Source organism: Hesperophylax consimilis, chromosome 17 (assembly GCF_061612785.1).
Source record: "Hesperophylax consimilis isolate HC1 chromosome 17, BYU_Hcon_1.0, whole genome shotgun sequence".
Taxonomy (NCBI): domain Eukaryota; kingdom Metazoa; phylum Arthropoda; class Insecta; order Trichoptera; family Limnephilidae; genus Hesperophylax; species Hesperophylax consimilis.
In genome coordinates this window covers 12,396,703-12,411,623 of record NC_142852.1, presented here as the reverse complement: position 1 = coordinate 12,411,623, position 14,921 = coordinate 12,396,703, and the positions used below count along the sequence as shown (strand labels likewise).

Sequence of the window (14,921 nt, the reverse complement as noted above, 5' to 3'; positions counted from 1 at the left end):
ACAAAGATCTGAAAAAATTACATTCTTCACTTTATTATGAGGCCGCGCTTGTGAACAGATTTTTGATTTTTTTTAGAAAATAAGGACTCACTTAATACGCACATTTTATTTAAAAAAATTACATTTATCAGGTAAAGAATAAAGAGAAGTAAGTATTTCTGTTTCTGGTAAAGTAAAATAATGTATTTTAAAGATATTTAGCTAAACATATGATAATTTGACTCTTTTCTCCACGTCTTGTTTTGACATTAAATTAAAACAATATTCAATTTTTTTAAAACACGCTTTATGACGAATCAGTTTTATTGATTGAATAAATGAAAGCCATCCAGCAATTATATTTTTTTTATTTTTTGGCTGTGCAAATTAAATTTTTTTTTTTTAAATCACTACAATAAATATAACTATTAAATGCAATGGGTACCTTTTTCTCAGCTGTGAGTCAGCTTGTGTCTCGTCAAATTACTCTTTCGAAAACACGAATAGTTGCATTCGGAACATGAAAAAGGTTTTTCTCTACTGTGGGTCAGCATGTGTTTTGTCAATGCTCCTTTTTGACAACATGAATAGTTGCAGTCAGAACACGAAAAAGGTTTTTCTCCACCGTGAGTCAGCATGTGTCTTTTCAAATTTTTATTTCGAGAACATGAAAAGTTGCACTCGGAACATGAAAAAAGTTTTTCTGCACCGTGAGACACCATGTGACTCGTTAAATATGTCTTTCGTAAACATGAAAAGTTGCAGTGTGAACATGAAAAAGGTTTTCCTCCACTGTGAGTCAGCATGTGTATCTTCAAATGACCCCTACGAGAACATGAATACTTGCACTCGGAACATGAAAAAGGTTTTTCTTCACAGTGTGTCAGCATGTGGCTCGACATATAACGCTTTTGAGAACATGAATAGTTGCACTTGGAACATGAAAAAGGTTTTTCTCCACTGTGGTTCAGCATGTGTCTTTTCAAAGCTCCTTTTAGACCACATGAATAGTTGCAGTCGGAACACGAAAAAGGTTTTTCTTTACTGTGAGTCAGCATGTGTCTTTCCAAATTTGATTTATAAGAGCACGAGTAGTTACAATGAGGACATGATAATCGCTTTTCCACAGGATGCGTCTTCAGATCTGTCGATAAATTAAAAAAAAATACGAATTAAGGCTCAATAAGTCTTATTACCAACACAAAGTGCGGATAAGCGCAGTAAATTCGTCAAAACGTAAACGTAAGTAAAATAGTAAAGAACGAATTGATAGATCATACAATGAAAATCGGTGTTACCTGCTGTCTTGGCAATTCTTTCAAATCGTTCTAAGCATTCCTTTTTAACATCCGGCAGGTCTATGTCAATTTCCGTATATGGAAATCCCCCTTCATATTCTTCTCGGATTCCTGGTTCCACCTTGATGGTAACAGACCCCGAATTAAAGCTACCTGGAAAAACAAAATAATAATTCGTACGTTAATAATTGATACGAAACGAAACATATTTTAAGAAAAAAGCAATATCCATTTAAATAATGAATAAAGATACCATTAATTAACCACGTAGAAGCGGGATTTTGTATAAAAGTCTTTAAGGTCAATTGACGATAACATAAGAACACAGACACACTCACTGACCAATAGGGTGCATCATCTGGGTAACAAGTAAAGGGGTACTATTGAAATATTTATTGACCCCATTTATAGAATTATGCTTAATCTATACCAACGCTTTGTTGAATCCTACAAATTAGAGTAGCGTTGGTAACGTATTTTCAGTGCTTTGTCTTATATGTAGTGATGTTTTAATCTCTATTTTTTATGTTATTCTTACGTTTTACTAATATTTTAGTATTAAGTTTTTTTTTAAATTATTTTGAAATATATTCTATTATACCTACTTGTAATCACAATTTTACATTTGTGTATTCAAAGATATATGTTGTACGTGCTTAGTAATAGATTACACCTATATACTGTTAGTATTTCCTATGTTATACATATATTCTCAAATAAACACTGCTCCTTGTATAAATTTATGTAAAAGCATTTTTAGGCGTATAGATAAATGAATAAGAATGACCCCAGATGTCTCTAGCGACCGATGTTTCAATAAAAAAAGCGCTGCTCTTGAGCGTATTGAAACGGTTGTTTTAAGACGATGGAATCTAGCATCAATCAATGTAAAGTACAAATACACGTGTGTTTAAAGTATTCTATTTCCTTATTTCACACTAATTTTAGTATGAAATAAGAAAGTTCCCGAACTGCACCACGTAAAATAACACTTGAAACTTACCTCATATCACAAATAAAACGAGGCGAAAACTTGAGAATTCGACAACTTATTTGGAGCAATATAATTAAGTTCAAAGACTACACTAATTTGGCAGATTCCAGCAAGGACGAATGTTAAGATAAATACCAAATATACTCATGTACTACAAGAGAGGGTATTGTGCACAAGCATAGTCTGTCCTGTTCTCACGACATTTCAAAACCGGCTTGGTTTCCGATTATCCAAATTCAACATCTTACATTTTCAATGTATTCAATGAAACTAACTGGCTGACCGACTACTATCCGCATATTGCAAACATTCCTTCTTTAGATCTGGGAGGTCGAAATCTATATCCGTATACGACATTTCACCTCCGCCTTCTTCTTGGGGCCCTGGTTCCGTCTTGATAGATATAGTCTCTGGATTTAGTAGATCCATGGCACTGCTGTGGTAACGTTTGGCAATTGATTTGACCTCAAACAAATATACCTGAAACAGAACATAGTTTTAACGGCGCACTAATTTGAATGAGTTTTTAAAAATTGGTTAAGATTAGAATATTCTGTCAAAACAATGAAGTCTTAGCCAAGACACTTATTTTAAAAAAAATGATACAAATTGTGACTTTTAAGTTATGACAAAGGTTGAGAGAATCGTTTGGAATATAAACAATCCTTCTTACTAATAACCATCACAATTTGGGATTAAGTTAAACAGAGTTTAGTTACAGGAAGTAACCACTGTCGGTTTAGAAAACATACGTCAACAAAATTTGCAGGTTATGCATAGACGATAATAAAGTCATAGACAATGATTATAATTCCATGAATCTGGCCTTTCAGGTTCATAGTAATTTCATTCAAATTGCGTTTTATTTATTGCAGGGACTGCAGATCTTCAATTTAAGGCGATTTAAGAAAAAATGACATTCAATTCGCTCAATCGTCCATTGATGTATAATTCCCTAAGTACTATACTAGTGTTTCAAAAAAAAAATCGATAATCCGAGAATTCTTTACTTTGAGTGTCGAGTAAGACACAATATCAGAATGAGTTTGAATAAGGTTATCAATTTCCGAAATGAGGTGTTGAAGTGTCCAACCTCAAATGTGGTGAGGTGTCACAATATTTTCCTATACATCAGGAGGGGTTCATTGAATTTCAGAAAAAAAAATTGGTTCGTCTGGGCTACAAATTTAAAAAAAAATTGAAAATTTGCGTTAACTTTTTCGTTTCACAACGGATCTTTTCGCGCCGCCGCGTATTTGCAAATGGGGGGAGTCGCTTATAAGCATCAGTCGAGCGGGAGTCCTGCTAGCGTGTAGTCGTGGCAAAACGTGCGTGGGGCGCTCCAGTACCCCTGGGTACGGTTAAAGTAATTATTTTCATTACTATGATTTTAATGTTTTTGCAAGAAAAAAACGTTAGAAAAAGAAAAACGTGCTTATGCTTTCCACTACACACTTCCAACCAGACCAAGACAAATCTGTTGATTTACCAGAAATAACAAGTTTTTACAAACAAACCAAGGGGGGTGTGGATACGTTTGATCAACTTTGTCATACATACAGTGTGTCTCGTAAAACTCGTCGCTGGAGCCTTTGTGTCTTCTATGGAATTTTGAATATCGTCGGAATCAATTCTATGATATTACTGCATTCATCTAACGCTACCGGAAAACAAGTTTTCAAGAATAGACGAACTTATCTGAAGACTTTAGCTTTTGACCTTATAAAACCTCACTTGGAGGATCCATTTTTATACAAAACTTTGCCGATGCATCTCCAAGAAAGTATTGGCGGAATATTAGGAAAAAAGCGGTCTTATGATGCTACAACCCCTTCAAAATCAAAATCTGGAAGATGTTTATTTTGTCCCAGGTCAAAAGATCGTAAGTCACGCGCTCAATGTCAGAAATGTAAACGTTTAATATGTTTAGAGCACCAAACAAAGATTTGCCAAAATTGTTAAGAAAAGTTACTTTTAATTAAGCCTTATTGTATTATGTAAGACTGAAATAAGTGCCATAACAGTCAATGTAAGTTAATTTTGAATAAATGTTTTTTCTCACGTAAAAAAGATGTTTTATTTAACGGGGTACTCCAGTACCCTTGGGTACTGTTAGTGTATGATCTATGATGAGTACGGTTCTAGGGTTAAAAGAAACGATTTCAATGTTCTAAATGCATTATGTTGTCATAAATGCATCTGCACTGGATATCGGTAGATTTAGTAGTTCATCGTTCGTACTGATTGGATGAATCGAAACATTAACATGATCAAAACATTTACATGATCGCAACATCAAAGGAATCGAGTGATTAATCGATTTAATTGCTCTGACTTCATCGGGAGTACTAGCTGTGGACAGAGCCAGATTATGATAGGGTGGAGCGAGGGGGGGGGGGGGCACATAGGCAAAGCATGGTACATAGGTATGGCAACATTTTGGTAGTTAGGTCTTCATTCTGACAATGATGCTGAAAGTGGTTTATGATAATGCTTATTGGTAACTTGCAGATAGCAATGATCTAATATTATTGATGATGTGAATGACAACCAATTTTTAGAATTACAATATCTACATTTATACTAAATAAATAATACAAATAAGTTTCGTACCTTCTTCAAATTATAAGGAAATACTATAAATAAAATACATACATAACCTTAAGATTCTTTATGGAGCGCCCTCGGAGTGCTTTTTCAGTACTATAAAAATGATCAATTTTAGTTTATCAATAACCTTCCCTACTTATTAATTATTAGACAGAATACCATTTTGTACATACACTTGATATGTCCCTAGGTATGTACGTGACTTGAATTCACAGAACGATCAAATTGAACACGTGCGCTCGATAAGGTTCTTCGTAATTTTACACGCAGATGGAGGCGGCAGTTCGTATTATTAGACTAAAAAATTTAGTTGTATAGATTGGCCAGCAACCGTCATAAAAATTAGAAAGCCAACCAAGGAATATATCTATTAGTCCGCAGATTTACCTCTAGACCCTCATAAAGTTAGTAATTTGAAATGGGAAAATTTTAAGCCGGCGACCCTAGGGTAATAAAAACCATCGGCCAAGGCTGGGCTATATTGCAAATAATTGAAGGTCTATTATAATTATGTATTTTTGAAATATTTAACCATAACTGAATCCTATAATTTCTATACCCGCTATATCCGATTTTTTGACAAAATGATCTGAGTATGACATCTTGTTCACATTTTTGCGAGCAACAAGAGGAGCCTAAAATTGAGTTTCAAAACCCTCCTTATCACGACCAAAAACCATGTTAAAACTGCGAGTGAGAAACCAAATCCGCTATATCATACAGAAAGTTACTATCAAAACCCGCTATATCGGATTCAACCAATCACAAGCAGTTATTTTGCCAAAATACAATATGGCCGCCGCTCTGACGCCACGCTCGTGTGTCAAAATGATCTACGTGTGTGTTTCTAAACCCGCCATGTCGGCTCAGTTGAAGCCTCTATATCACGAAGTGAGTATCAAAATCCGCTTTATCCATTTTATTTATCTAAATTACTTAATTATTGCTAGACATATATAGAAAAATAAATGCTTTTCGAAAATGTATTACTCCAATTCATTATATAAAAAATTGTAATGCAATTTCTTATGTACGCTAGAGATATGACAGTTTTTTGCGGTTTTCTCTAAATCAATGAAAGTTGATATAGCGGGTATAGAAATTATACGACTCAACTATTAATCTAAATATAAGAGTATAATTGAAAACTTAGATTAAAAAATTATTGGCAACCAGATAACAATAAAATGTATGTATGCATAATATTAGGATACCTAATATGTATTAAGATTTTGAACATTAAGTTGATCGGGAGATCAGAATGAGCCAGCCAGTTACATCAGTGGTAAGAGTGGCGATGCCAGCGCCATGGACCCGAACAAAGTAACAAAGTGGTGTAGAGCGGAACCACGATAGTTTTAGCTCCCCACGACAGGGGTGCGAATGTCACCGGATCGCGCAGCCGAAGACCGAGATGATTCAACAAGCAGTTACCATCTCTCCTCCGCCGAGGAACCTCCTGCCCTCCCCCTTGGAGCGGTCGCCGAGGCTCCTATCGTAACCCCGCGAACTTCCGCCCAGGAAGCCAGAGTGGTTGCCAGACTTCCGCCCAGGAAGCTGCCCTCTCAGGAGTCGCTGCCTGCCGACTCCGCCCTTCGGAGCCTTGGCCCAGGCTAAACTGATTCCGCCCTTCGGAACCAGCGCAAGTTGCCGCTTGTGTTTTCAATGATAAGTGCGAACGTGTAGAATCCAGAATCATCGTAAAGGGAAGTGCCTGAACAATTTTTTTTGGTTTATTTCGTAACGCGAAACTTTTTCAAAGACATTGAATTAACAATTTATTAGAATAAAGGAAACGGACAATTAATTTTAAGAATAAGAATTAAGAATAGTATTAAGCCTAGATTTAAACTAACCCTTAACTTTATACATTTTTTTAATAAATGTTTAAAAATGTTGTTACTACGTAACTACTTTTTTCTTTTTGTTTACTCTTTCCTCCTCCTTTTTTACATGAATAGTGTTAATATTAGACTCCCCTAAGTAAAGTTGTAACAAGACCACGGAGAAAACCGAAGAGGATATTAAAAACAACATGGATCCAATTGAAACAGGAGTGATGGGAACAAAGAATGCAAAAGATGGTAAAATTATTGTTACTTTTAGAAATAGTCAACATACCAATTTAAAAACTACAGGAAGACATAAAATAAAGTTCTGTGAAAAATATACAACGAAGATCCCGGATAAAAGATTCCCATCAATAAAAATCGTTGGAGTAACACATAAAATGAATGAAAAAGAAATCGTTCAGAACATAAAAATTCAGAATGAGTTTCCAGAAGAACCACAAAAAATGGAAGTAACTGTAATAAAAAACAAGAAATTAAAAACAGGAGAAGAATATGTAATATATTTGGAAGTAGATACACAAACACATGGAATAATGTTGCGAATGCAAAAAATAAATTTTGGATGGGAAAGGGTCAGAATATTTGACATTAAACGCTGCTATAAATGCTACGGGTTCAACCACAAAGGGAGCGAATGTAAAAAAGACTCTAAATTTACAGGTAGTCATAAAAGTGAAGAATGCTTGGCTATTAGAGGAACAGAAAATTGTAATAATTGTATCAATACTAAAAACAAGTTAAATATAAACCTATATTCAAATCACACGGCGTGGAGCATTGAATGTCCAGTACACAAAAGAAAATTGGAATTGGAGAAGAAAAAGGTATTTTTTTTATAAAAAGCAACCAACTGCAAGAATCATATCATATAGCAGTGAAATTAAACATTTGTAAATTGAAGTGCAAAAAGGGTATTGTCATTGTAACCCAAAATCAACTTTGGTGAAAACATACAATAACCATAGACAATACAAAACTATTTCGCCATAGACAATTTACATAAATTAATATATACTTAGGGGCATTTTTGTTCCAACATTAATAAAAATATAATTAATAAACCAAAAAAAAAAAAAAAAAAAAAAGAAATAGAAAATGGCAAATACAAGAGGAAAGGGAGTTATAACGGAAACCGAAGAAAAATTTAACATTGATAAAATTATACAGATTATTGAAAAAAAATTTGAATTCATGAAAAAAGAAATTATATCAAAAATTGAAAAACAAACCCAGGACACTCAAAAAAGCATTGATTTTATGAGTAGTCAGTACGATGAACTAATAAAAAAACTAGAAATAACAATTCTACAAAATAAAAAAATTGAAAATGATTTTGAAAACATAAAAAAGGAACACCAGGAAAAGAATATCATTATTAAACAACTTGAAATAAAAATTTCAGACCTCGAATACAAAGCTCGGTCTAATTTCTTAGAAATAGCGGGCATTCCCCAAAAAAATGGAGAGCAGCAGATAGAGATAATAAAAAGAGTTGCGGCGGCGGCAGGAATGGAAATCCAGCACAATGATATAATTGATATAAAAAGGACACATGATAGAAGGAACAATGCGCCACCGAAACTGCTAGTGGAATTTGCGGAAAAAAAGACAAGAGACAATCTTCTTTCTAAAAGGAAAAATATTAATTATGCAGCTATAAAAGATATCTCCACCGAACCAATCTATATTGCAGAGAAATTGAGCCCATATCAAAGGGAACTGCTCTGGAAAACGAAAAAATCTGCCAATGAAAAAATGTACTCCTACGTTTGGTTCAAAGATGGAAAAATAATGACGCGAAGAATGCCAACCGAAAAAATAATTTATATAAAACATGTAGATGATATAAAAAATATTGTATAACAAAAGGGCACAAAAACGATTACGAAAAAAATATAAAAATGGCTGACATTATATAAACCTCGGAACCAAATGATCTATCGAATTGAAATAACAACTCTTTCAATATACTACACAAAAACATAAGAAGCATAAGAAAAAAATTTGATGAATTGCAAATTTTATTGAAATATTTAAAAGTTAATTTTCAAATAATAATACTTACTGAATGTTGGATAAATCATAAATACATGAAATTGGAAATTGCTGGATATACAACCTATTCAAGTTTGAATAACAAAAAACAAAACGATGGTGTAATTATATACATTAAAAACGAAATAAAAGCCGAAGTTGAAGAAATTATTATCACAAATGCCAATTGTTTAAAAATTAAAATCAGTAAAGAAAAAGCTATATTAGCAATCTATCGATCGCCCTCAACAAGAAACATCGACCCATTCCTTAAATCCGTAGACAAGGAACTCTGCCTTCTTAAAGAAACGAAAAACATATTTATTATTGGAGATGTAAATATAAATATTTTAGAAAATGGACACCCTAAGCGAATTCAATATCTGCAGATGCTAGCATCCCATGGACTGGAAAGCTTAATAAATGTTCCTACTCGAAAAGTGGACAACAGTGAAAGTTGCATAGACCATATAATGAGTAAAACAAAAGACATTACTCAAACTGTTGTATTTAATTCAACTATAACCGATCATTATACAACTATGCTTTCAATAAAAATAAACAAGTCAAATAAAATGAAGAAAAAACCATTAACAACAGAAAAAACAGAAATCAGCTGGAATATCATTAAACATAATCTACAATGTACCGATTGGAAAAAACTGCAAAGTATGAACAATACAAATGATGTATGGAATTATTTCATAGAACTTCTTCAGAATAACATACTATCTAATACCACAAAAATTACTAAGAAAATCTCACACAAAAATGTACATATTAAACCATGGATTACACAGAATGTTATAAACTGCATAAGAAAAAGAGACGAGTTACACAAGAAACTTAAAAAATTTCCATACGATATACACATGTTAAGATACTACAAAAGATACAGAAACATTTGCAAAAAAGTTATTATGTGTACAAAAGAAACCTACTATAAGAAAAACATTGTAGATTGTAAACAAAATCCCAGGAAAATGTGGCAAATAATAAATGAAATAACCAGTTCTAAATCTGCTAACGTTACATCAATTGACGAGCTGAATATAAACAATGTTCCCAGGACATACGCTGATAATCCTGACCAAATACTTGAATACGTCAATAATTTTTTCATAAATATAGGATCAAATCTAGCAAAGCAAGTTACAAAATGTAATGAAGATGTACAAATAAACGAACCACCTGAGCAAGGAAATCAGCTCAATTTTAAACAAATTACAGCTGACGATATCAAAAACACAATTTCTTCTTTAAAATCAAATATTTCTTCAGGGGAGGACACAATCCCAACCAACGCAATAAAATATCTCTGTAAAGAACTTATCGAACCACTTACATACTTAGTCAACATGTCTATAACGAATAGCATATTCCCTACAGCCCTCAAAAAAGCGATTGTTATACCAATATTTAAAAGGATGTAAAAATGACATAAACAATTACCGACCAATAAGTCTACTAAATACATTTTCAAAAATATTGGAAAGAATACTAAAAAAACAACTCTTATCCTACTTAGAAGACAATAAAAAATTATCAAAAACTCAGTATGGATTTAGGGAGAACGTAAGTACTAGTGACGCCATAGAAAAAATTACCGATATGATCACTAAAAGTTTAGACAGTGGAGAAAAAACTTTGGCAATCTTCATAGACTTACAAAAGGCTTTTGACACAATAGATCACAAAATACTTTTTTCAAAACTTTCAAAAATTGGTATGTCATGTACAACACTAAACTTACTAAAAAGCTATATGACGGAGCGTACACAGAGCGTCCAAATTAATAAGAGAAAAAGCAAACCTCTCCTAATCAACCATGGAGTACCACAAGGAAGCGTACTAGGTCCGATATTATTTTTAATATACATTAATGATATCTGTAACCTAGAAACAAGAGGAAAAATCATTAGTTTTGCTGATGACACAGTAATTTTATTTAAAGAAAAAGATTGGATAAATACCTACAAAGAAGCTGAACACGGACTTGGTCTCTTGCAAAACTGGCTTAAAAGAAACTCCCTGACGCTTAATGTCAATAAAACAAAATATCTGACATTTTCTAAAACAGCCAGAGGGCAGCCGTCAGAGGACCTTAATCTCAAATTACATTCATGCCAAGGAATTTATCAAAAAAATCAAGGCTTATCATGCCTCTGTCCCACTATAGCACACTCCAAAAGCATCAAATATCTTGGAATTGAAATTGATGATAATCTCCGTTGGAACTCACATATAGATGTAATTACAAAAAAACTAACCAGGTACATATACTTCTTTAGAAACATTCGCAATATCCTCAATATAAACGATATTAAAAAAGTATACTATGCTTTGTGTCAATCACAAATAGAGTACGGAATAACTGGATGGGGGTCTGCCTTGAGCACTCACACAGAGCGGCTCAATATAGCACAAAAAGGAGTATTAAAGACTATACTGAAAGTTCCGCTTAGAACTCCGACAGAAGAAATATTCAAAAACTTCAATGTTTACAATGTACAGAAACTATATTCAAAAAAAATTTATTTAAACTGAAAAAAAACATATCCGAATACTCCACTGCCCAACATAAATACACAACCAGGGCAAAAAGCGAAAATATCCTGATTACTCCCAGTTTGAACACATCCTTTGGACAGAGAAATAATAAATTCCATGCTATAAAATTGTTCAATGCTCTACCAAATGAAACCAAAAAAATAAACGAAATGAGTATATTTAAAACAAAAGTCAAAACATGGCTTAGAGATCAAAGTAATAATCAACTTACAAACATTATGAAGACAATGTAAAGACAATTCAAAACTAAATACAAAAATTTAAGAAAAACTACAGGCCGCCTCAGAACAGGAAACCCTAGTGAGGAGGACTGTGAAAAAAATACAAAAAATATACTTATATTATACTTTAAACCTACATAATGTACAAATTTTGCTATTGATATTAATAAAAAAAAAATATATATATATATATATATATATTTTAATATTCAGAGTCTGATATCGAATAATGAAGAAATCCAGATATTGATTGAACGAAATGATCTTACACTTGTAATGTTAAGCGAGACTCACATAACATACGATATTGAAGTTATTTTTCAAGGATATAAAACAATACGCTGTGATTCCTACAGTAGACATACAGAGGGAGCAATAGTTTTTATTAAAAAAGACATATTATATGAAGTTGTTTCTTACATACAATACGAAAAGAACTGCTGGATACTAGCTGTGGAGTAATTTACCATTCTCCAAATGCAAGTATCAAAGACTTTCTATCATTTATAGAGAACTGGTGCACCCAAAATCTTGAAGAAGAAGAAGATTATATCCTAACTGCTGACTTTAATATAAATTTCAAAAATTTGAAGGATACATGTACTAATGGGCTGAAAAAAATTATCCAAGCATCGGGAATGAAACAACTTGTTAAAAGTAAGACACGATTGGAGATAAATTCTAGACGTTAATTGACCTTGTCATTTCCAACAGATTAGATTTTGAATGTAAAAGTTCTAGATGAGCCAAAAATAACCGACCATAACCTTATCCACATTACAGATAACACAAAAAGAACTAATACGAAAACCAGAAAATTAATAAAATACAGAAATTATAAAAAATATAACAGTGAAAGGTTAATTGAACTTCTGGGTGATATGGATAAACTTCATCGAATGGAATTTAATGAAAAGTCTAAATCATTAATAAATATCTTTCAAGAAGTAATTGACTAGCTAATACCAATCCAAAATACTAAAATAAGAAGAACAAATAAATGGTATAACATAGAACTACAATCAATACAATATGAAAGTGATAGACTCTACAAGATTGCAAAAAACTCACAAGACTGGAAAGCATTCAAAAATGCAAAAAATAAATACTCAAAGCAACTGAAAGTTTGAATGAACGATTACTTCAAAAAAAAATCATCTGTGAAAAGGACTAAAAAAATGTGGAAAACCATAAAAGGATTACTGCAAACCGAAGATAAAGGGGTGGAACATGACATTATATTTCTACATCAGATACAGGGTAGCATACAGAACTGCTTCAACAAATATTTTGTAAACAGCATAATAGAATTACATCAGAGTATACCAATACTGAAGGAAGACAACTACGTGAGAAATGTACCCCTAAACCGATAAAAACTTGTGTTTTAAGAGATAAATGAAACATATCTTTTACAGATTCAAGCACCAAATAAAAAGAGAGTCCAGATGGAATAAGTTTTACAGTTTTGAGAGATGCAATGCCAGTGATAGGACCTCATCTACTGAACATAATAAATGAATCGTTAAGAAGTGGAAAATTTCCAAACACATGGAAAACATTTACTGCGATCCCGATTCCGAAAGTTATTAATACCAGAAAATGTGAAGAATTTAGATCTATAAATATGTTACCCAAATACGAACAGGTACTAGAAATTTTAATAAAGAAACAAATCATTGAGTATTTGGAAAAACATCATATATTATGTGACGAACAATCAGGATTCCGGAACAATAAGTCTTGTGAAGAGGCAATAAACATAGTGATTGATACATGGAAGAAAGAAACAGACAACAAAATCACCCTTGCAACATTCTTAGATTTCAAAAGAGCATTTGAAACAATAGAAAGGAAAACACTTTTACACAAAATTGTAAACAACCTGCTACCCAAATATTTTTCGAATAAAATTGTATACAACAAGGACATACACAAACATAAAACTAGGACGTACAATCAAATTAGGCTACCAAAGAAGGACAAAGCGAATACCCAGAATACTATATTATATAAAGGGATGAAATACTATAACGCGCTGCCGGAAAACCTTAAGTCTGCCCCAATTGAAAAGTTCAAGATGTTGTGTAGGAGCCACATCAAGCAAGAAAAAAAAACATAGTATATTTGTATGTAATAATTAATTAGTCATTTGTAAACATAAATGTACAAATTACTAAAATAAAAACAATAAATAAATAAATAAAAATTAGAAGATACGGGTCTTTCTTAAGTAGCTCTAAATCTTTTCAAAGAATATCTCCACGAAAAGAAATAGGTAACAAAAGTTGAAATCTCAGAATCAGAACCAATAGAAAACAACCTCGGTGTTCCGCAAAGGTCGGTATTAGGTCCAATTCTATATTATTTACATTAATGATATAATTAACACCATAAAACATGGCGAAATTAGATTATTTGCAGACGATACAATAATCTATATATCACGTGAAGAGTACATAGATGCAATTAACAAATTAAATGAAGACCTACAAAATATAGCGAATGGTTGAAATTAATGGACTACAAATACGTATACAAGTGCAAATAAGTTTTCCTAATTATTTATAATATCTATACCAAAAGTGAGTGATTTGTGTGGAAAGGTGTTCGAAACCGTGAGTTAGATTACAAAAAATCAATTTAATATCCGTAATCCCGGATAACTATAGTGATTACAAAAAAAATTGAGAATAAAACTTATAAAACTGTCACTCCATAGTTATCCATAGATAAAAACAAAATTTCTAACTGTCATCATCGGTACTGTACGTCTACTTTAATATTTAAAACCGGGGCAGGTTGTTACAACAGTAAATAATGGCTAACACTAGAGGAAAGGGTGCCAACATTGAACATGAAGAAAAATTCAGCATAGAAAAAATTACACTGATTTTCGAAAAAAGATTAGATGTCATCAAAAAAGAAATTATTTCAAAAATTGAGAAGCAACAACAGGACACCCAAAAAAGCATGGAATTAATGAGTACTCAATACGATGAATTGATAAAAAAAATAGAGATAACAATCCTACAAAACAAAAAAATTGAAAATGAATTTATAAACCTGAAAAAAGAGCACAAGGAGAAAAATAATATAATTAAACAATTAGAAATAAAAATTTCAGATATGGAGTGCAAAACCCGCTCTAATTATATTGAAATAGCAGGCATTCCACAAAAATATGGGGAACAGCAAATTGAAGTGGTTAAAAAAGTGGCAGCGGCGGCAGGAGTGGACCTAAAATACGGCGAAATTATAGAGGTAAAAAGGATACCTGATAGGCGAATTAATGCACCACCTAAAATACTACTGCGATTTTCAGATAAATTGACCAGAGACAAGCTTATTGCAAATAGAA

General features: G+C 32.5%; 1 long non-coding RNA gene across 1 annotated transcript; it reads right to left on the bottom strand.

Moving 5' to 3' along the window:
* Positions 1-333: 333 nt before the first annotated feature.
* Positions 334-3,034, bottom strand: LOC149416003 (uncharacterized). Its single transcript, XR_016303625.1, has 4 exons — positions 2,945-3,034; positions 2,547-2,751; positions 1,278-1,430; positions 334-1,123 (listed from the first exon to the last, which is right to left on the bottom strand). It is a non-coding gene; the product is annotated as an uncharacterized LOC149416003 (long non-coding RNA).
* Between the last annotated feature and the right edge of the window lie 11,887 nt (positions 3,035-14,921).